Below are 19,576 nucleotides of genomic sequence, written 5' to 3' on the forward strand. Positions count from 1 at the left end.
TAAAGTCTTCATCAATCTAATACTAATTTTATTTTTTTGGCAAGTGCCTCTGATGTAGCAAATTCACTGGTCACTATGATTTGATTTGGAAGTAGAGGTGATACCTTTACAAAGTCATGGTAGGAGAATAACAGCTGGTTAAGCCTGGCTCTAATACTTGATGATCACTTATTATTTCTTGAAATATGCTGAAGAGTTTGAAATTGAAATGGCATGGATGATGACATTTATTACATGAATATTCGGTGGTAGGACTCTCTGGAATATATTTATTCAGAAACTAAAGGAAGATAGATTCAACATTGCAGCTTCTTCAAATTATTATGCCTGCTTGAGCAGCTTGAACCAGACAGCATGTGAAGAGACTCTAAGACCCCCTTTTTCTGAGCTGTCTTCTCAATCTATTCACTAACTGAAATTTTGGTCTTCTCATCATCTTCAGAATCGACCTCAAGGTTTTATTCTTCCATTTCCTTTCTTTGTCACCCAGTCTCACAGCCCATTTCTCTATCATCTTGGTTCCTTTGGCAATAATTCTACTTCTTTCCTATTCGATACTGCTTTAGAAAACACCTCAGTTTGCCCCAGTACAAAGAAATTAACCAAGGAACATGCTTCAGTAGTTTTAAGTTACAGTAACTTAAGAACTACACAGCTTCTTAGCGTGACAGCTTTTGAGCTTTTCAGTTTCTAATGCAATTTAGAGTAGTAAATTTGAAAACATAAATGGAGCTTATCTATTAATAACCAAATGGTATTAATAACCAAATATGATGAGGACACTGTGCCTGTAAGTTGAAACCAATATCAAAAATTTTTTTAATATTTAAATATTTACTTTTGAAATATCTTAAAAATAGCTTTTATTGGTGTTTCAGATACATAAAAATAGGATTTGAAATGCAGGCATTTCCATTAAAAAATAGTAAAGAAAGTACATGCTATCTTTCAATCACTTTCAGTTTTGCCTGTAGTTATGATAAAGTATAGGAAGGAGTTGGATGATGGGATGATGATGGGATGACGATGATGATAATGATGACAATTTAGTATCATGTAAACGTGTAAAATCTCAGGCTGGTTGTGCACATTCCATTGGCTGACTTTGACTAAAACCTTTTGACTGTGTCAAAAGATTTTCCAGAATATGCTGAAAAGAAAAATCAGCTGATTGTCTATGAATGTTAGACATCTGTGGCCACCTATTGCTCTTCTGAGTTCTCGTAACACTTTATTTGTACCGTGATTACTATACTTATCACTTTATCCTTGTGTTATAGCTATTTGTATACCTCAGTTCTCCCAGCAGCCTATGAACTCTATGAAGTCATGATATAGATCTAATTCATCTTTGAATGCTCCATAACACCTATCCCAAAAGTCAATAAATGCTTATGGAATGACTGAATGAATAAGAATAACAGATGGTGTTATTTTTATATCACCGCTCCATAATTAATATTGACAAATTTATATGGTCATGTAACAGATTTTAACAGCAAAGCTTTGTGCATGTGGGAGTTGAGAAGAGTAATGCACATTCCTGAATGAGTGAAGGCTAGCTAACGACTTCAAAACCACCAGACAACCATTTACTTTATCTGGATCAAGGACTCTGCATGGATAAAAAGCAAAGAAAGTCATCCTCCTTGAAAAAAAAAGTTGTCTTAAAATAGAGGTGTGCTATCTAAAGCTCCTTTAATTCCTTGGGTTCAGTCCTATGAAATCACTCTCCTTGATGTTTAATCATCCCAAATCCCATAATAATAACTTAGGAAAAGATAAACGGCCATAGAAAACATAGAGTATGGTAGAATTTTAAGTCTAGTGTTAGGAAGCTTTGACCTGGTTATAAAACTCATTCATGGAATCATCGTGGTTAGAATTGGTGCAAAACCACTCACTTCTACACTTGCTTAAAGGTACCAACAGGATACAGGGAGAGAGGCCTTCACACAAAGCAATGGACAACCATAATTCCTAAGTTACTTAAACTAAAGCAGATGTTTTCGTATGTGTGTTTGAAGTTGTCATTGCTTTTATGTTTGTTTGTATGTTTGTGCTAAGAAAAGAAATAGATATTGGAGGGAAATAGACAAAATGTTCTACACATACATTTCTTACAAAAAAGGAATTTGCAATACTGTTAAGGAGTAGAAATACTTAATGGTTGATCAATAAAATTCTTCCAGACTTTCTCATTACACTGACCTTGTCTCTCTCTCTTTCTCTATCTTTTTTTGCCTTGGATTTGGCAGCTGCTGCAGGGATTGTGGTTTTCATGAAAAAGTAGATCTTCTTCTTTTTAAATGTCCATGTATTACAAATGTAAAACTTTAGAATTTCAAAATATGATAAAAAATTTTTGTTACTTTATAGGTTTAGATTTAATTTATTTTAGAAGCTTCACCATTCTTTTGATAGTAGCTGACAGATCCAATCCTGTTCCCATATGCTTCCTGCTATTTTAAAAGAAACAGTACACAATTGCCTCAGAGAAGCACCATGTGTTTCAGAAGTGTGAATCTGAAAACCATCCATCTGGTCATGCTGGCATCTCTCTGAATTGTATGTGATTGAAAGAAATGTATTCAACATTTTGCAACTCTTTGGCTAGATGAGGAAGATAATAAGATAAAGGAGATCTTTTTCTCATTTCCATTTATTGAAAATCAACCTTTCAGCCTGGAATATCTTGCTTACCCTTCCACCTGGTTGACCCCAATCACCCATCAAGACCCAAATCCCATGCCTTCTCCTCAGTGAATTCCTCTGTAACCCTAGCTCTGTTTTGTTTGCACAACTCTAGTCATACTTGTATGAAAATGCTTATTTACTTTGATTAAAATTATTTTTAAAAACATTGCCTCTCCTATAATCTGTGAACTCCTAAAATGGAAAGCAGATGGTCTTCAACACAGTTTAATTTGACAAAATATAATACAATATTCCAGATTCTAGTTCTAGGGGCTGCAGAGATAGTATTGAATAAGCAGAGATCATTTTTCCCTATAGAGATTACAATCAATCTGAGAAGAAAAAAATTGAGCAACTAATTATACTTAAAGGTGAAGCTCAGTGAGGATATAGCTACATCTGAAACCTCATATAGACAAAAATAAATCTGAAAGTTCAGTCTCTTTAAGGTTGCTTCTATTATTAATAACTTTTGTATGACATAAATATTCAGTTTGATTTTCTAGATTGGTGGAAACGTTGGATGGATCAATACTACACTTCAATGTCAATAATACTTCAATGTCTCATGAAGGTAATGAACAGTCTCTGAATTATGAGCTAAGCATAATGCTGGGTTTTATATATATATTATTTTATGATGCATTTGTAAGCCCTCTATGCTAAAATTACTTTATACTTTTGAAACTTAATCCTAAAAGTAAGAGTTTTCTCAAATTCTTTAAGAAGCAGGTAAGTTGTATTAAATCATTATAGTTTCAAATATATGGTATTAAAATATGTCCACATATCAATCAAAGAGAACTTATAACTTTATGGTAAACTAAGAAACTAGGACAAAACACTAAGGGTAGGGTAACTTCCTGTATTTTTACTGCATCGAAATACATAATTGGATCAATTGTAAAAAGAACAGTAAAAAGACTCAGTAAAAAAGACTCAGTCCATCAAATTTTAGCTAAATTGATAGTCACAGAATTTGGTTCATTAATGAAATAATCTGTTTCTGCCCTAAATGGGGACACCTTGATTGTGGGTCCTACTAGAGACCAAATTCCTCAAGGGCAGTCATCGTCTCTACTTCTTTTGAATTTTGTCAGCGTCTTTGGACTAGAATTCTGCACCATGTGAAACTTACTGAAGGTTGAATAAATCAACTTTGACCCTCTTTTCATACTATTAAAATGCAATAAATTTAATCAATACACATTCTTTTATCCCTACAAGCATCCTCTGCTATCTGCACTCTTTCTTATAATGAGAGCTCTTCTGCTCTGCAAACTCTGGAACTGTGTTGAAGCACTTAAACTTTAGAGTAGAAAACTACTGAATAAGATGGGTTTCAGGCACTCTTTGGAAAGCTAGTGATCTGTGCACTGTTGGTAGGAAAAACTGCCTACTCATTGGCAGAGATAAGGAAAAAAAGGGGTGTTGTGACAAAGTAATATGGGAGAAGTGTAAAAGATGGCCTGGACAGGAGAGGAAAGAGAGATGGGAACACCAGCTAGGAAGCAATGATATTGAAAAAGTTAAGTTATAACTTCTTGTAAAAGGAAGCGTTTACTTTTCAATTTTCAAAAGTTGTAAGGTATAAATTTCAAATCCAAATTATTGTCCAACAATGCTGAGTATATTTGCCACTCTGTTCTGTTTTGAGAAAGCTCCACTGAAAGTTGTGTGATTTTAGAGTTAGAGTAATGAAGGAAAAAAAAAAAAACCTTGAAAAATCTCTTACTTTGTCATGACTGGGCTGAGGGCAGATGACTCACAGTGTGAATTCAAGTAAAATCATTTAACCTTTTTCTCTTATTGAACCCATCTGGGAAGCTGAATACGAGCACTTTACCGTGAAACAGATGGTGCACCAAAGCTAAATTTTCCCAGATTAAAAAAGAAGAAAAAATGTGTTATAAGCACTAAAAGAACCAAACGTAGAAAAAGACCAAGGATTAAAAGAAAAAGAGCTATAAGCTGGATCAAACCTTTTCCTCTGTAAAAAATAATGTAATACTTAAAAAATAAGTCCTGTGAGATGCTTTGGGGACAAAGTAAAACGTTTCCTCAGCACCATATGTGTAAAGGTGGTCATGATCGGTGGTATGTATGGAAAGTAAAATGTTCTTTGTTGGCACAGAATTGTGTGTTCATTTACCCATATGTCTCAGAAAACAGGTATGATTACTTTAGAGCATTTTAGGTTATTTATTTGATATCTGTAAAGTTAAATACTAATAAAAATATTTCTTGAGAAAATGTATGGGACCTAGCTGATTACAGCTCTGATGAAATTTAGCACTAGTTGACATATTTAAAATATTTCTAGTGTGTTCTAGAATAATTATGTTTTCTAATCTAGTCTCTCTCTATAAATATATATATATTGCTTATATATATGTGTATATGTATATATTGATATATATTGCTTTGAAGAAAGGCAAGCTATTGCCCTTTGGTAACTTTGGATGATTCTAATTTTATTTTATATAAAAGACTATTAAGTTCAAATGTGTTTATATGCCAGTGTTAACATCTGTCATATTTTATGGGAGAGGTGTCCTGTTGCAGTGAAAGCAAAGATATATTGATGAATAAAGTAGAACATAATAGAAAGTATCTGTACTTTCTTATTTCCTGGCTGGTTGTGATAAACTTGGGGGAAGTTAGCTTACTAATTAAATGACATAGTTCATAGATAAAGCTAAATGGGAAACCCGGGAAATTCACATTGTAGACATCCAGATGCCACAGTATAAAAACCCAGATTGGACTTTGGGCCCAGGACTGCTTCCAAGGGGAGGTTCTACTGTGGATGAGGCAAATGGGCTCTCACTAACCCAACGCAACCTTTCTTTGGTTAATTCTCAAAATCCTGTTTATAAAGCAAAAGAAAAACATGTACATATTTTTTCTTTGACGAATCACTTTTTTATTAAATTTGGGTCATACTCCTATTACTGAGAAATACAGATGAGGCAAGGCTAAATGGCTAAGAAGCAGTGATAACTGAAAGGCAAACATAGCCTGTTTTAAGAAAGTAAAGTTTCTTACGTCTCTTGTTCTAATTTCCTATGGAGAAAAGATAAAAGCCTTGACTATCATTATGACTTTTAATGTGCGCAATAATCAATATCCAGATAAAGATAAATTCTCCAGTTTAACATAGCCCTTGTTCAAGGCAGCAAATGCACTTTGGGAATATTTGCATAAATAATCTAAAATGAGCCAATACAATCTCTTGAGACTTCCAAACCAATCTGTAGATCCCTCCATTATTCTTTTTGCGTTATATATGTTCAATTATATTTATCAAATATATATTCCAAATATATATTCAATTATATTTGCATATTATTTGTTATATGCATCCATATATATATATATTCAAAGTACATTTGCACAATTCTTTTAACAGCAAAAATAATGAGAGGGAATTTGAAAAATTAAAAAACGAAGGATAAATCATTTATGTGAAGAATTAAAATTCCCAAATAATATTGAATTTGTGATTAAGTGTTATTTGGAGAAAAAGGGGCTTATGTGCCAATTTCAAAGGGATTCTTTGCGAAGTGCCTGTCACTGTACACAGACCTCCCAAGACTTGTACTGGCTCCTTGGCCTGTAAGAGTTTCTCATAGAAGCACTCCAGCTATACTTTTAGGTGGTTTATAAAGGGAAATGTCTGGAATGTGTACGACCACCGTGCGGACTTCTGGTATATCACATCCAGCAAGTTCCCAAGGCTTTGGGTAGTACAAGACAATGTTGCCTTTGATGGAGAGACTTGGCTCTCTTAGATGATGCATATTGATTTTTCCATCATTATCTCTAAGGTATCTTCTTACACTCTCCCTTCTAATCGAAATACTGAACATAAATTCCTTAGTATCTAGTACTGAATTTTTCTCCCTTCTTTTCCCTAAACTAATCCTGAGACGTGACATGGTATTTGGGCTCCATGTAAGTTAAGAATCATTTGTAATCCTTCACCATACCCAGAAGTAAGTCATGACTGACAGTGGGTAAGTAGTCAGGCTCACTTAAGAACAGTGCATTTACATTTATATATTGATAGTCCATAATGGAATTTGCAGAGTGTAAGCTCATATAAACACTTTCAAATCATTTCTACTCTCTCCATAAATCTAGCATAAAAGCATCTGGTGCTGTGTCTATAATTAATGTTAAAAATGACTAGTATTGTTTCATAGAGCCATTGTTATCATTTCTCTCTGAGCGTCAATTCTCTATATATGCAAATTACACAAACTATTCCCCTTCCTCACCTCACAGCAAGAACTGCAACCAAAAATGGATGTGATTTGAACACATCACAAAACTCTAATTAGTGTCTTCAAGTTTTATGTGCTCCATAGTTGCACTAACCTTGTAACTCTCCAAATAGGTAACAGATTTAGAAGAAAGATGTGAAGCACATTTGCTTAATGAGAATCCTCTAGATTATTGTCTAACCTGAATTTTTATTTCAATTCTGCTATAGTATAATGTCATTTAAGTTACAACATTTTAGAATAGATAACCAAACTTATGGACACTCAGATGACTGGTGGTTCTATCAAATGAGAAAGCATGAATCTTCACGGTTATCCAGGTAATTGCTTATAGCATGCTCTTAGCACACTATGAAGAAAGAGAAAGGAAACAAACACTTTTCGTATACCTTCTATTTCCTAGGCACCATGTTAATAACTTTTATTTTACTTTAATCTTCCAAACTCCTTCTTGGGTAGATGTTATTATACCTATTTTACAGATGAGTAAATTGAGGCACAGTAAGTTTAAATCAGCCCAACTCTAGTCTTTATAGATCTAAAGTCCAACCTCTTTCCACTATATTGTAACACCTGCCCAAGAAGGAGAAACTTATATTTATATACTCGTTAATGCTTTTAGACCTCTTAAACCCAAGTATTTTTATCTTAACTTACAAACATCCCTACTGCTCCAAGGACTTCAACAGTCCTGTTCAATTCCATATGGTTTATTAGGGAGAGTTAGGATTCCCCAGAATGAGTGCTTGCAAATTCTGGATTTCCACTCAAGAGTGTAGAGAAATAGCACAGATTTCCTTGTCCTTCTTTCTAAAATAAAATGAAACTTCTATTTTGCATTGTGTTGATATTTTTAACATATGTGCTGATATTAACTTAAAAATCTCTAATATTATTCTTTTTTTCTTCCTTTTTTAAAAATTTATTTAATTAATTTATTTATTTATTTTTGGCTGTGTTGGGTCTTCACTGCTGCACGCGGGTTTTCTCTAGTTGTGGTGAGCAGAGGCTACTCTTCGTTGCGGTGCGCGCATTGGCAGGCGGATTCTTAACCACTGCGCCACCAGGGAAGCCCATCTAATATTATTCTTAAAGCACTATCTTGTTTGAGATTTTGAGTGCAACTTTGTGATTAAATTAACCCTCTTAATTATTATGTGTGAAAAGACTATCCAGACTTCCATCAACGTGGCTCTTTTGCTTCTGCTTCTTAGCCTTTTCTCTTCTTGGAGTTTGTTTTTCCCAAAGGCACAATGCTAAGAGAACTTTAACTTGTCTTGAAAATTGCAACAAAATAGCTAAAAATATTGTAGCATTATTTATTTTCTTATTGTGGCTTTCATAAACAATATTTCTCAACATTTAGGCCAAACAACAATTATTGAATCATAAAGGACGTGAACAGTCTGATCTGAACTAGATTTCTTTAGGAGTTGGACATATCAAAAAGACACATGTATGAATAAGAGCATCTCTGATGGCTTCCTCTCCAACTACAATTTAAATGTTATACAAATAATTCATGTATTAATCACACTTTCAATCAATATCATCGAGGGTTTTCTAATCTAGTCCTTGAGCTGGTCAGTATAATAAAGGATTCTGTGGACAAATACGTTTCAGGGAAGTTCTCAATACTCCATTGACCTCTTGGAGTGTCATATTGTACATCCATTCATCTATTTAATAGTGACTTTGAGGAGATTTGCTGTAAAGGAGCTATTTAACCTTTTTTGGTCATGGAACTCTTTGGTTTCTTGACATTCCAAGGAACTACCGCTTCTTAGAACAGATGTTGGAAATTTTGGTGTAATCATTTGCAAGTGGAAAGATTTCTATAGGCTGTAATCTTTTAAGTAGCTGAAGTGTTCATTAATTAATTTAGTAGATAAAAGAAAAAGAAATAGGACATTTATAGTTATATGTGATTAAAAGAGACAGAATACCTAAAAATTTATAACCTTTGACTTTTAGTGCATTAATCTAGTTAAACTTCCCTTAATAGAGAAGATTGCTAGTATTTGAATGTATTTTCCAATAGCTATTTTTATTTTGTTGGTAAATAAAGTAACACTGAGTTACACCAAGAAGACTCTCTAGATCTTATTGTTCTCTAATGCAAACATGTGGAACTCTTTGGAAAGGCTTCCAAAGACTGCTTATCATTTGAACATTGAGAATCAGATCATCAAGATAGACAGCAAACCATGACTTCCATTCTGCTCTCCCATGAAACTGTCCACAAAGATTCCAAAAGGGAGTTTGTTACAAATAACAGGGCTTTGTGGTTATCGATGGTCTTAAATTTTCATGCTTTTGTGTTCATTTTCACTTGCAAATATGGAGAGCTAATATCTAACCTCCTGTCCTTTTACCTCTTACCTAAAAAACACCGTGTTCATGTATGGGAGTAGGAAATTGTGTTCACTTTGGAGAGCTCATTCAAGTGTCTAATAGTTTCAAAAATACCATTAACAATCCATCTGTTTTTTACTACACACCTATTAGAATAGCTAAAATAAAAATACTGACATTACCAGATGCTGGCAGGGATACGGAGAAACTGGATCTCATAAATTGCTGGTGGGAATGTAAAATGGTACAGCCACTCTAGAAGTTTGGCAGGTTCTTTTAAAATTAAACATATACTTACCATATGACCCAACAATCAGACTCTTGTACTTATATTCTAGAGAAATGAAAATGTATGTTCATGCAAAAAACCTATAGATAATGTCTACAGCAATTTTAATTGTCCTAGCCTAAAACTGGAACCAACCCATATGTCCTTCAGTGGGTGAAGGATAAACCTGTGATAATCCATCCCAGGGAATACTACTCAGCAATAAAAAGGAACAAACTATTTTTATATGCAGAAACACAAATTAATCTCAAGAAAATTATGTTAAATTTTTTAAAAGCCAACACCAAAATGTTGCATACTGTGTGATTTCATTTATATAACATTCTTGAAATGATAAAACTATAGGAATGGAGAACAGATCAATGGTTGCCATGTGTTGGTGAAACTACAAAGGGTACCACAAGGGAGCCCTTTGTGGTGGGTTCTGTATCTTGATTGTTGTGGAGCTCATATGACCAACATGTAATAAAATTTCATAGAATTACATTCACACATATGCCAAAAAGAAAAAAAAAAACACATACTAAAACCTCTAAAACCTGAGTAATGACTGTGGTCTAGTTAATTGTATTGTGTCAATGTCAATTTCCTAGTTTTGAAAAATGTGCTATAGTTATGTAAAATACTACCATTAGGAAAAGCTAAGTGATGGGTACAGAGGACCTGTCTATACTATTTTTGCCACTTTCTGGAGTTTATAATTATTTCAAAATAAAAATTTTTTTAAACTTTTCAAAATTTCATCTGTTTTTCAGGGGGTGGAAGTGGGAGAGGTGAGTGAAGGTACAAATTTCCAGCTGTAAAATGAATAAGTCCTGGGGATGTAATGTACAGCAAGGAGACTAGAGTTAATAATACTATATTGTATTATTGAAAGTTAAGAGAGTAGACCCAAAAAGTTCTCATCACAAGAAAAAAATTTTCTAAACTATGTATGGTAATGGTTGTTACCTAGATTTATTGTAGTGATCATTTTGCAATACATACAAATATTGAATGTTGTACACCTGCAACTAATGTTATGTCAGTTATACCTCAATTTTTAAAAGAAAGTAAAAAATTTCACCTGTTTTTAAGAAGTCTTGTGTCTTGGGTCATCTCTCCAAATTCAACTACGCAAAGGAAATGATCTGACCAATCAGAAGTGCTGTCTCTGCCTGAGACCTCCTCATCATTTTGCCCTCAGTACAACTACTTACAGTGAAACTCAGAGGTAAGACTTATGTTGATGTTTTTGGCTATACAAAGCTAAGTTAGGCCTCACAGAGAGCAAATGAAAATAATTTTCAACTTTAAGTTTAGAAAAAAGATGTTATCTAAAGACACTTTCTAAGAACAATGGAATTTAACATGGTAGGTGAGGCTTCAACTGCAGTTTTGTGGACAATACCCTTTAAGCTACAGAGGAATTACTAACATTTTCCTTGGTATGAGTGCATAAGGGAAAAACTGAAATAGGGTAATCATGTCATGTGAACAATTCAAAAACAGTGTCAGATGTGTGATTCTGGGAGTGGCACATGGTGAGGTTATCAATGGAATTCTGTGAAAAGTTTTAAACTTCTTACAGATGATTTGAAGGTCTAAAAATACAATGTTGATTAAAAAAATAAAAATGTCAGGCCATGTCTAAGATATGGCATGAAACTGAACAGGTTTCTTGAGTGAACCCTAGAAAGTCATTTATATATTTCCAAAGTTGTCTTTGGCCATATTTTCATTATGTAAAGTTATAGACGATTGGTTTAGTGGTGAAAAAAAGTATACGTTAAGTTGTTTAAAGTATTTTTTCATGACCCAAATCATGACTAGATCTATAGTTATGTTTCTCTTTGCATTGTCTTATCTACTTCCAATGCATTTATGGTCTCTGCTTTCCTTTAGGTACTCATTTCCAAAGACTTGTAAATTTGTTTTCCTGAATGTCCCAGAGGCCTTTAATACCTCAACCTTAATATATCAATACTGAGTTCATGATTTGAATACAATTTCATGCAAACTTGTTTCTCTTCCTGGAGTTTCAGTCTTGGTTAATGATGTGGCCATCCACCCATTCCCAAGCTGAAATACCCCTTCTCCTTCACCTGCATCCCATCACCAAATGCTGCCGACTTGCATGAATGTTTTCAAACTCAGACTCCACTGGCCATTGGAATTGCCATCTCCATCTGAGCATGTCATCACTCTGTGTTAAAACCTCCATTGGTTCCTTAAGAGACTAGAGCTTAATTGTTCTCAGCACAAACAAGAAATGACAACTATGTGATAAAGGCATTAGCTAATGACTCTGTAGTAATCGTATCACAAAATATAAATGTATCAAGCCAACACACTGTACACTTCGAACGTACACAATGTTACATGCCTATTATATCTCAATTTAAAAATAACAAACAAGCAAAAAATAAAAAAAAACAACCCTCCACTGGCAACTTGTGACATTGTATTAGTTTTCTGTGGTTGCCATAACAAATTACCACAAACTGAATGGATTAAAATAATGCAAATGATTGATTACCTCACAGTTTTATAGGTCAGAAGTCTGACACGGGTCTCACTGGACTAAAATCAAGGTGTTAGCTAGGCTCTGTTTCTTCCTTTAGACTCTAAGGGAGAATTGATTTCCTGCTCATCTGGGTTGTTGGCAGAATTCAGTGCCCTGTAGTTGGAGGACCAAAGTCTCATTTCCTTGCTGGCTGTTGGCAGGGAGTTTATTCTCAGCATCTAGAAGCTGCCCACATTCTTTGGTTTGTGGCTTCCATCCTCCATCTTCAAAGCCAGCAATGTCTGGTCAAATCCCTTTCAGGCTGCATCTCATCTCTCTGACCCTTCTTCCATCGTCGCATCTCTTTCTGACCCAGCTGGAAAGACTCAGCTTTTAAGGACTCATGTGATTAGATTGGCATAATCTAGGATAATCTAGGATAATCTCCCCATCTCCAGGTCCTTAACCTTAATCACATCTGCATAGTCCCCTTTGCCACATAAGGTAACATATTCAGGTTCAGAGGATGAGGATGGAGACATCTTTGAGGACTATTATTTTGCATTCCACAGATGTGTTGTAGTTTTAGGAAAGCCAATAAGCAAATTCACTCTTCTTCCAAATCAGAAAACAATTGAGAGAGAAAATGCAGAAGTCTGACAGACTGCAGGGCATAGACATATCAGCTTTATTCGTGATAAAGCCGATTGTGGGATGTTGACTTTAGATCCATGGCGAAGGGTCTTTCTAATACTTCACCCCTGAATTAGACAGGTTTCCCCCTCCAGTTCAGTCACCTCCAGTAGGGACAGACACAAGCTCCCGTGAGCGTCCCTGTGGAAGGGCAGTGTGTTTGAACTGCGCATGTTCAGTCCCTCCCCACACTCATTTTCCAACCTACTCTTCCTCTTCCAGAGTGCCAAAGGGGTGTGCGAAGTGGGTGTGGACGTTCTCCATGAAAATATGGCGGAAGGAGACTAAAAGTGTGCCGCATCGCGGTCCACTGACTGAATGCATACGTTCAATACCCTATTTTTCAGAGCTGAGCCCCACCCACTACGTTATCTCCAGCCAGTGCCCTTCTTGCGCTCTGCGTCCCAGCAGCTGGGTCTTGTCACTGTTCCTCTGAAACATACCAATTCCCTGCTTGCCTCTTTGCCAGCTTCTCTACTTAGACCATCCTTCCAGGCTTTGTGTGGTTAAACTCGTACTCCTCCTTTAAGACAGCATCGTATCTCTGGAGACAGCTTCTCTGTCTTCTCTGGAGACAGCTCTGTAGCTTCTCTCCAGACTCCCTTCTCCGGAGGTCATACCTTCTCATGTATTTTCAATGTCTCACACCAGCGGTTGGATTAGGGCATAATAGGATCTCATTAAATGTTGTTGAATGAATGTCATTGATTTTGAATGAAATTTGTGAGTGAATTTCTCTGTTTACGTTTCTGCCTTCCTCTTGAGGGAAGGAAATATGTCTTATTCATTGTTTTAGCCCCAGCACCAACTCCGTGGCTGATAGATACAAAGTTCTGCGTAAACTTTTCCAAAAGAATATGTAATGATTTAATTAATTCTGGAAAAAGCAGAATATGTTATTGGAGTTGTCTGTACATGTATACCTAGATTCTGTGGTTAAATGATTCCTATTCTTTAAAGGGAACTTATGATATATAAATCAAGAGCCCTTCTCATGGCCCAAAAAATCTTCAACAGTCCGTCCTCAGGACACTTCTCTGATCTGATTACCAAACACTCTTTCCTAGCTCGTTACCCTGTTTTGTTTTTATTTTATAGCAGGTATATCGACATACCTAATATTATACTATGTTATGTTATATATTGGTTTATTTTTTTTCTGTCCAACTAAACTATCAGCCCTGTAAGAAGTGACTTTGTTTTATTCAATAGCTCAAACAGTGCCTCCTATATAATAGGATTTAAATTAATTCTTGTGCAGTGAATGAAAGGATGAATGAGATAGCGTGGAATGGGAGAAAAAAAAACAGGACTTTGTAATCAGAGAGGACTGGATTAAAATCAAGGTCCTCCAATTTTGCTAGCTATCTGGCCTCAAGCAAATCATTTAATATTTAATAATATCTATCTTGCATGGTTGGTGGGATATTGACAATAGTGTATGTAAAATATCTGGCACATACTGAGTGTTCTTGCACTGTTGGTGGGAATGTAAATTGATACAGCCACTGTGGAGAACAGTATGGAGGTTCCTTAAAAAACTAAAAATAGAACTACCATACGACCCAGCAATCCCACTACTGGGCATATACCCTGAGAAAACCATAATTCAAAAAGAGTCATGTACCACAACCTTCATTGCAGCAATATTTACAATAGCCAGGACATGGAAGCAACCTAAGTGTCCTTCGACAGATGAATGGATAAAGAAGATGTGGCACATATATACAGTGGAATATTACTCAGCCATACAAAGAAACGAAATTGAGTTATTTGTAGTGAGGTGGATGGACCTAGAGTCTGTCATACAGAGGGAAGTAAGTCAGAAAGAGAAAAACAAATACCATATGCTAACACATATATATGGAATCTAAAAAAAAAAAAAAGGTTCTGAAGAACCTAGGGGCAGGACAGGAATAAAGACACAGACGTAGAGAATGGACTTGAGGACACAGGGAGGGGGAAGAGTAAGCTGGGACGAAGTGAGAGAGTGGCATGGACATATATACACTACCAAATGTAAAATAGATAGCTAGTGGGAAGCAGCCGCATAGCACAGGGAGATCAGCTCGGTGCTTTGTGTCCACCTAGAGGGGTGGGATAGGGAGTGTGGGAGGGAGGCTCAAGAGGGAAGGGATATGGGGATATATGTATACGTATGGCAGATTCACTTTGCTATACAGAAAGTAACAGAAAGTAACACAACATTGTAAAGCAATTATACTCCTATAAAGATGTTAAAAATAAATAAATAAATAAAATTTTAAAAAAAATGGTGGATATAATTTTGTCACTTTTATAGTTAAAGGCTTTATGTTAAAATTATTAAGGAAGATCAGTTTTCCTTGTGCTGGCAGAATATATTTTTGCATACATCTTCACAAGGAATGAAGTGAAATGCTAGGGTACATACTCCATTGCTATCAGCAGAGTCGAGTATCTTTTATGGAGTATCATAATATCCACTAAACTTATTAAGAATGTTATAAAAGGATTTTAAACATTCCTAAGCCAGAAATATTTCAAAGGCATCCAAAAAGCTCTCCAAATTTAGTGCTTCTCATTCAACCCCAGAACGCTGGGCCAGAATGGCAGTTGTAAGACGTCCATGGCCTCTGCAAGGCTAAAAGGCCTTTGTGTGCATATACCACAGGCAGGTTCATACAGCAAAAACCAGCCTTTCCATCATTCCCAAAATGTTTTGTTGCATCTGCATTTATCCTAGATTTTACAATAAATTCAATTACAGTTTCAAGTTAGATGATGATAGAGGACTTTTTGTATTAAATTATACTGATTATTTTTAAAGTAATCATTATTTTCTATCTGGTATCTTATGGATTTCAAAGACATGTATCCATCGTGTCTGCAGGATAGGGAAACATAAACTGTAAACTGCAGGCACATTATCTTGATTAAGTTTGAACCACCCTGTAAAACAAGGTTAGTTTTCATTCTTAATGAGGAAGCTGTGGCCCAAAGCCATCTTGCCTTCCCCACGGCTACGGGAATCAAAATCTGGTTGGTGTATGGTGTAATGGAAAGAATAGAGCTATTAGAAAAGTTTGAATCAGTTCTCAGCTCTGCAACTGGTTTTGTGTACTTGGCAAATTTTCTCTAAGTCTTAGTTTCCTTTTCTGTAAAATGGGGTTATTAGTCTCACACAAGGCTAATTACTACATTTAAATGGAAAACCTATATATAGGGTAATCTTTGAATGTAGTCACTTCTTACAGTTTTTAATATGATGGTATTAAAGCATAAGTCTCTGACAGAGTTTAGTGTCTTAATACACTCCCATATTTTCCATGTGGAAAAAAAAAAAAAGAAACATGCAATATGCCATTTCTCTGCTTTGTTTTCTACCCTTGTGGTTGAGTCTTAGAGTGTTCCTGAACCACTTTTAAAGGACGTGCTCTACCTGCTTTACTGAATCATGGTCAATTCATTCATTTAACAGATATTTATTAAACAACTATTATAGGCCAGACACTATACTAGACATTGGACTTGCAGCGCTGAATGAGACAAGCAAGGCTTATATTCCCCTGGGACGGCTAAAAAATATAAAATTAAATAATGAAACAAAACAAAATATTAGGTCTTTGGATTATGATTTGAGCTATAATGAAAATAAAATAAGGTGAAGTTACAGAGTAACGTGGGGCAAACATATAGACTGGTGTCTTAGGGACACTAGTCTCTGTGAAGACTTAGAGAAGACATCTCTGAGAGACTGACAAACTAAAACCATGATAAGGAGTCAGCTGAGTAAAGACCACAGCAAGAGTTTTGGCTTTTGTTCTTTATTTACTGGGAGATCACACTGGAAGCTTGGAGGACAATGTTAGTAAGGGGACAAAAGTGGAAACCATGAGATGAACTTGGAAGCTGCTCATTAAGAAAAAGTAATAAAGTTCGTAGTGTAACAGGGAAGAGCCAATCCTGACTCCATGTTGGATCTGTTTCTTTTACTTTAACCTTTGCTTCCCGTTGCTTTTGTTCACTAAAAGGATACTGTCTATACACAATGGCCTGCCTCAGGGAACCCTGCCCCTCTGCCTGAATGTGAAACCAAAGGGCCTTTGTTCAGGGAAACATCCGGACCCTGTCCACCTGTGGATGGCCGCAAAAAAGAAGAAATTAACACATCCCCTCCCCCAGGATGGCCATTCCAGGAGATATTTGCAAGACTTATGGCCTTTTTACTTTACTTCCCCACCTCCTCCCCCTCTCTGTTCTATAAAAGAAACTGGCATCCAAACCCCAGGAAGTTGGTTTTTTGGAGACATTAGTCTGCCATCGTCTCAGTCTGCCGGCTTTCCGAATAAAGTCCTATTCCTTACCTCAATACCTCGTCTCCTGATTTATTGGCCTGTCATGCTGTGAGCAGCGCTTGGACTTGGTAACAATAGAAAGTAATAAGGGCATAGAAAAAGATGGAAGGTGGGTGCTACTCCAGAAAGGGTGGCCAGGGAGGGCACCTCTGTGGAAGATTCTATATTTGAGAAGAGATCTGAGTGATGTGAGGGAGGAAAAATATTTCAGGTTGCTGGATGAGGCAGTAACAGTGGGCATGGGGAGAAGCAGATGGATGTAGGATGCAGAGATGACATTATCTGCAGGTGGATTGGATGTGGGGTGTCAGGGAGGAGAGAGACCCTAAGGCTTGTATAGTTTCACAGACTGATACAGAAATCTAGGAGAGGAGGAGATTTTTGAAAGGCTTGGTGAATCAAGAATGTGTTTTGCTTATCAATGACCATTTTAATTATCTGTGAGACATAAAATAGGAAAGCGGCAAACCTTTACACAGAAAACCAACTGCAGTTTCCTCTTCTGGCATGGCTCTATTTTCCAAAGGTGGTCAAACTTTGGTTAATTCCTTTGCTCCTCTGCCCCCCTGGGGTGAGAAAGCTGGCTTTTTTATTGAAGACTGCTGAGAAAGAGCCCAGCCAGGAGACTTCTGCCCCAGGTTGTGTGAAGGTGGAAGGCAAGGCCACAGCATAAAGCTGGAACAGCCTCCTTGAGAATCAACTTTACTCAAAAGTTTGAGGGAAAAACAGCATTTTCACAGAAACACAAATACAGATAAGTTATGGAGTAGAGTGAAATATTTATGGATTTTAAAGATGAAATAAACCCAGAAAATGTTAAACTGCAAATACAAATGCTTGTGCGTGTAACAGCTAAGGGAAACAACTTATACATAAAGGAAAGATTTTATAATTTTGAAATGTAGAAAATGAGAATTATTGATCTTTTCTTTTAGTTTTGCTGCTTAAAAAAAGAAAAATTAGGGGAAATATGAAAAATTTTGTAAACTAGAAGCAGAACTTGTATGGCAAACTATATTGATACGGACACATCCTCAGAAATCAGGTAAGAAACAGATTGCTTTTCTGTCACAGTTTTTATATGCATAATTACCTGTTTAAGTACTTCATTGTATTTTCTCTTTACTTTTCTTATCTCGAGAATTATAATTCTGAGACCAATTGTATTCTGCTTCTACAGTTTGGCCAACAACCTGCTAATCAATTAACCAACCCATCAATTTTATGGGAGAAAAGTAATCCAGGCATTTATATACAAAAGGAGTTGATCACTTTTAATTGTTTGATTTTTATTTAATTTGATCATCTGCAACTGAAATACTTGGGAGGCTTGGATTTTAATCTAGTAAATTCTCTGGGCAAATGTCACTGCCTGTTCCTAGGTCTGATTCCATTGTGCCAGGCTTCCCGGTGGCAATAATCTGTTATTCAGATATATCTGTGGTGCCAAGTTTCTATTTAAGCAGGAAAGGAAGTGATTATGTATTTGTCCCCCTTAGAAGAAAAGCCTGAGGGACAGATTATGGTCAGAGTAGCAATGTTTAAGTTATTGAGGCAGAAATAACTTGTGCAGAAAAAAATATAAAGTGGTCCCAAGAGGATTAACACATTACTTAAATGCCTCCACATCAACCTCATTAGACAGTTCAAGGATAATTTTTCCATTGTAAGTACATGGCACTTTTATTCACAATAGTGTTAAGAAAAAAAAAAGAATAATTATCTTTTCTTGCATTTTAACAAAAGATTTCACAAAGACAAAATAGTTTACTGACAATAGCAGTTGTGGGGTCTGTTATAATTCTATTGTTACTTTCAGAGCAGATGCCATGTCACATGCAAAATGCCAAGACCACAGAAAAATATTTTTAGCTGGGTAAAAATATGTGACATTTAAGAAAGAAATGGTAGTGCCTTGATTCATTTGTTAATTGAGCACTCCAACATTTTCTACACACAATTGTTTGAAGGTTATAGAATGTAAAAAAGATGCAATCCTTGCCCCCATGGGATATATATTTTTAGACAATTAAGATACAGTGTTCTTTATAATTTAATACGTAAGAGGAAAAAAGAGAAAGGCAGATAGATCAAATGTATTCTTGGTCTCGTCAAGGAGAAGTCCCAGTATTGATTTCAATATGACAAAACTTGGGCTGGACTTTCACGGGAAAAAATGTCTTAAATGGGCAAAAGGAATTTGCTGGAGGAGGAGCTGGAAATGGGAGAGAAACACTGTAGGATGTGGGAGAAACTTACAAAAACTTCAGATGGGATTAGATAGGGGTTTAGAGGAGACAAAGGGCAGAAGTTACGTTAACTCACTGGCAAGTTCTTTTAGCAGTATTTAAGGTAAAGAAATGTTAAGGTAGGATAGAAATAGGTGACATTTATTGCTTAAAGTCTGGACATAGACAACAAAAGCAAACAT

The 19,576-nt window shown here is 35.8% G+C and overlaps 1 long non-coding RNA gene across 1 annotated transcript; it reads left to right on the forward strand.

Annotated features, from left to right (window-relative positions):
• The first annotated feature begins 3 nt into the window (after positions 1-3).
• Positions 4-8,365, forward strand: LOC309647499. Its single transcript, XR_014256089.1, has 2 exons — positions 4-3,271; positions 4,525-8,365. It is a non-coding gene; the product is annotated as an uncharacterized lncRNA (long non-coding RNA).
• The last annotated feature ends 11,211 nt before the right edge of the window (positions 8,366-19,576 follow it).

Source organism: Balaenoptera physalus, assembly GCF_965194825.1.
Source record: "Balaenoptera physalus genome assembly, chromosome: 18".
NCBI classification, from domain to species: domain Eukaryota; kingdom Metazoa; phylum Chordata; class Mammalia; order Artiodactyla; family Balaenopteridae; genus Balaenoptera; species Balaenoptera physalus.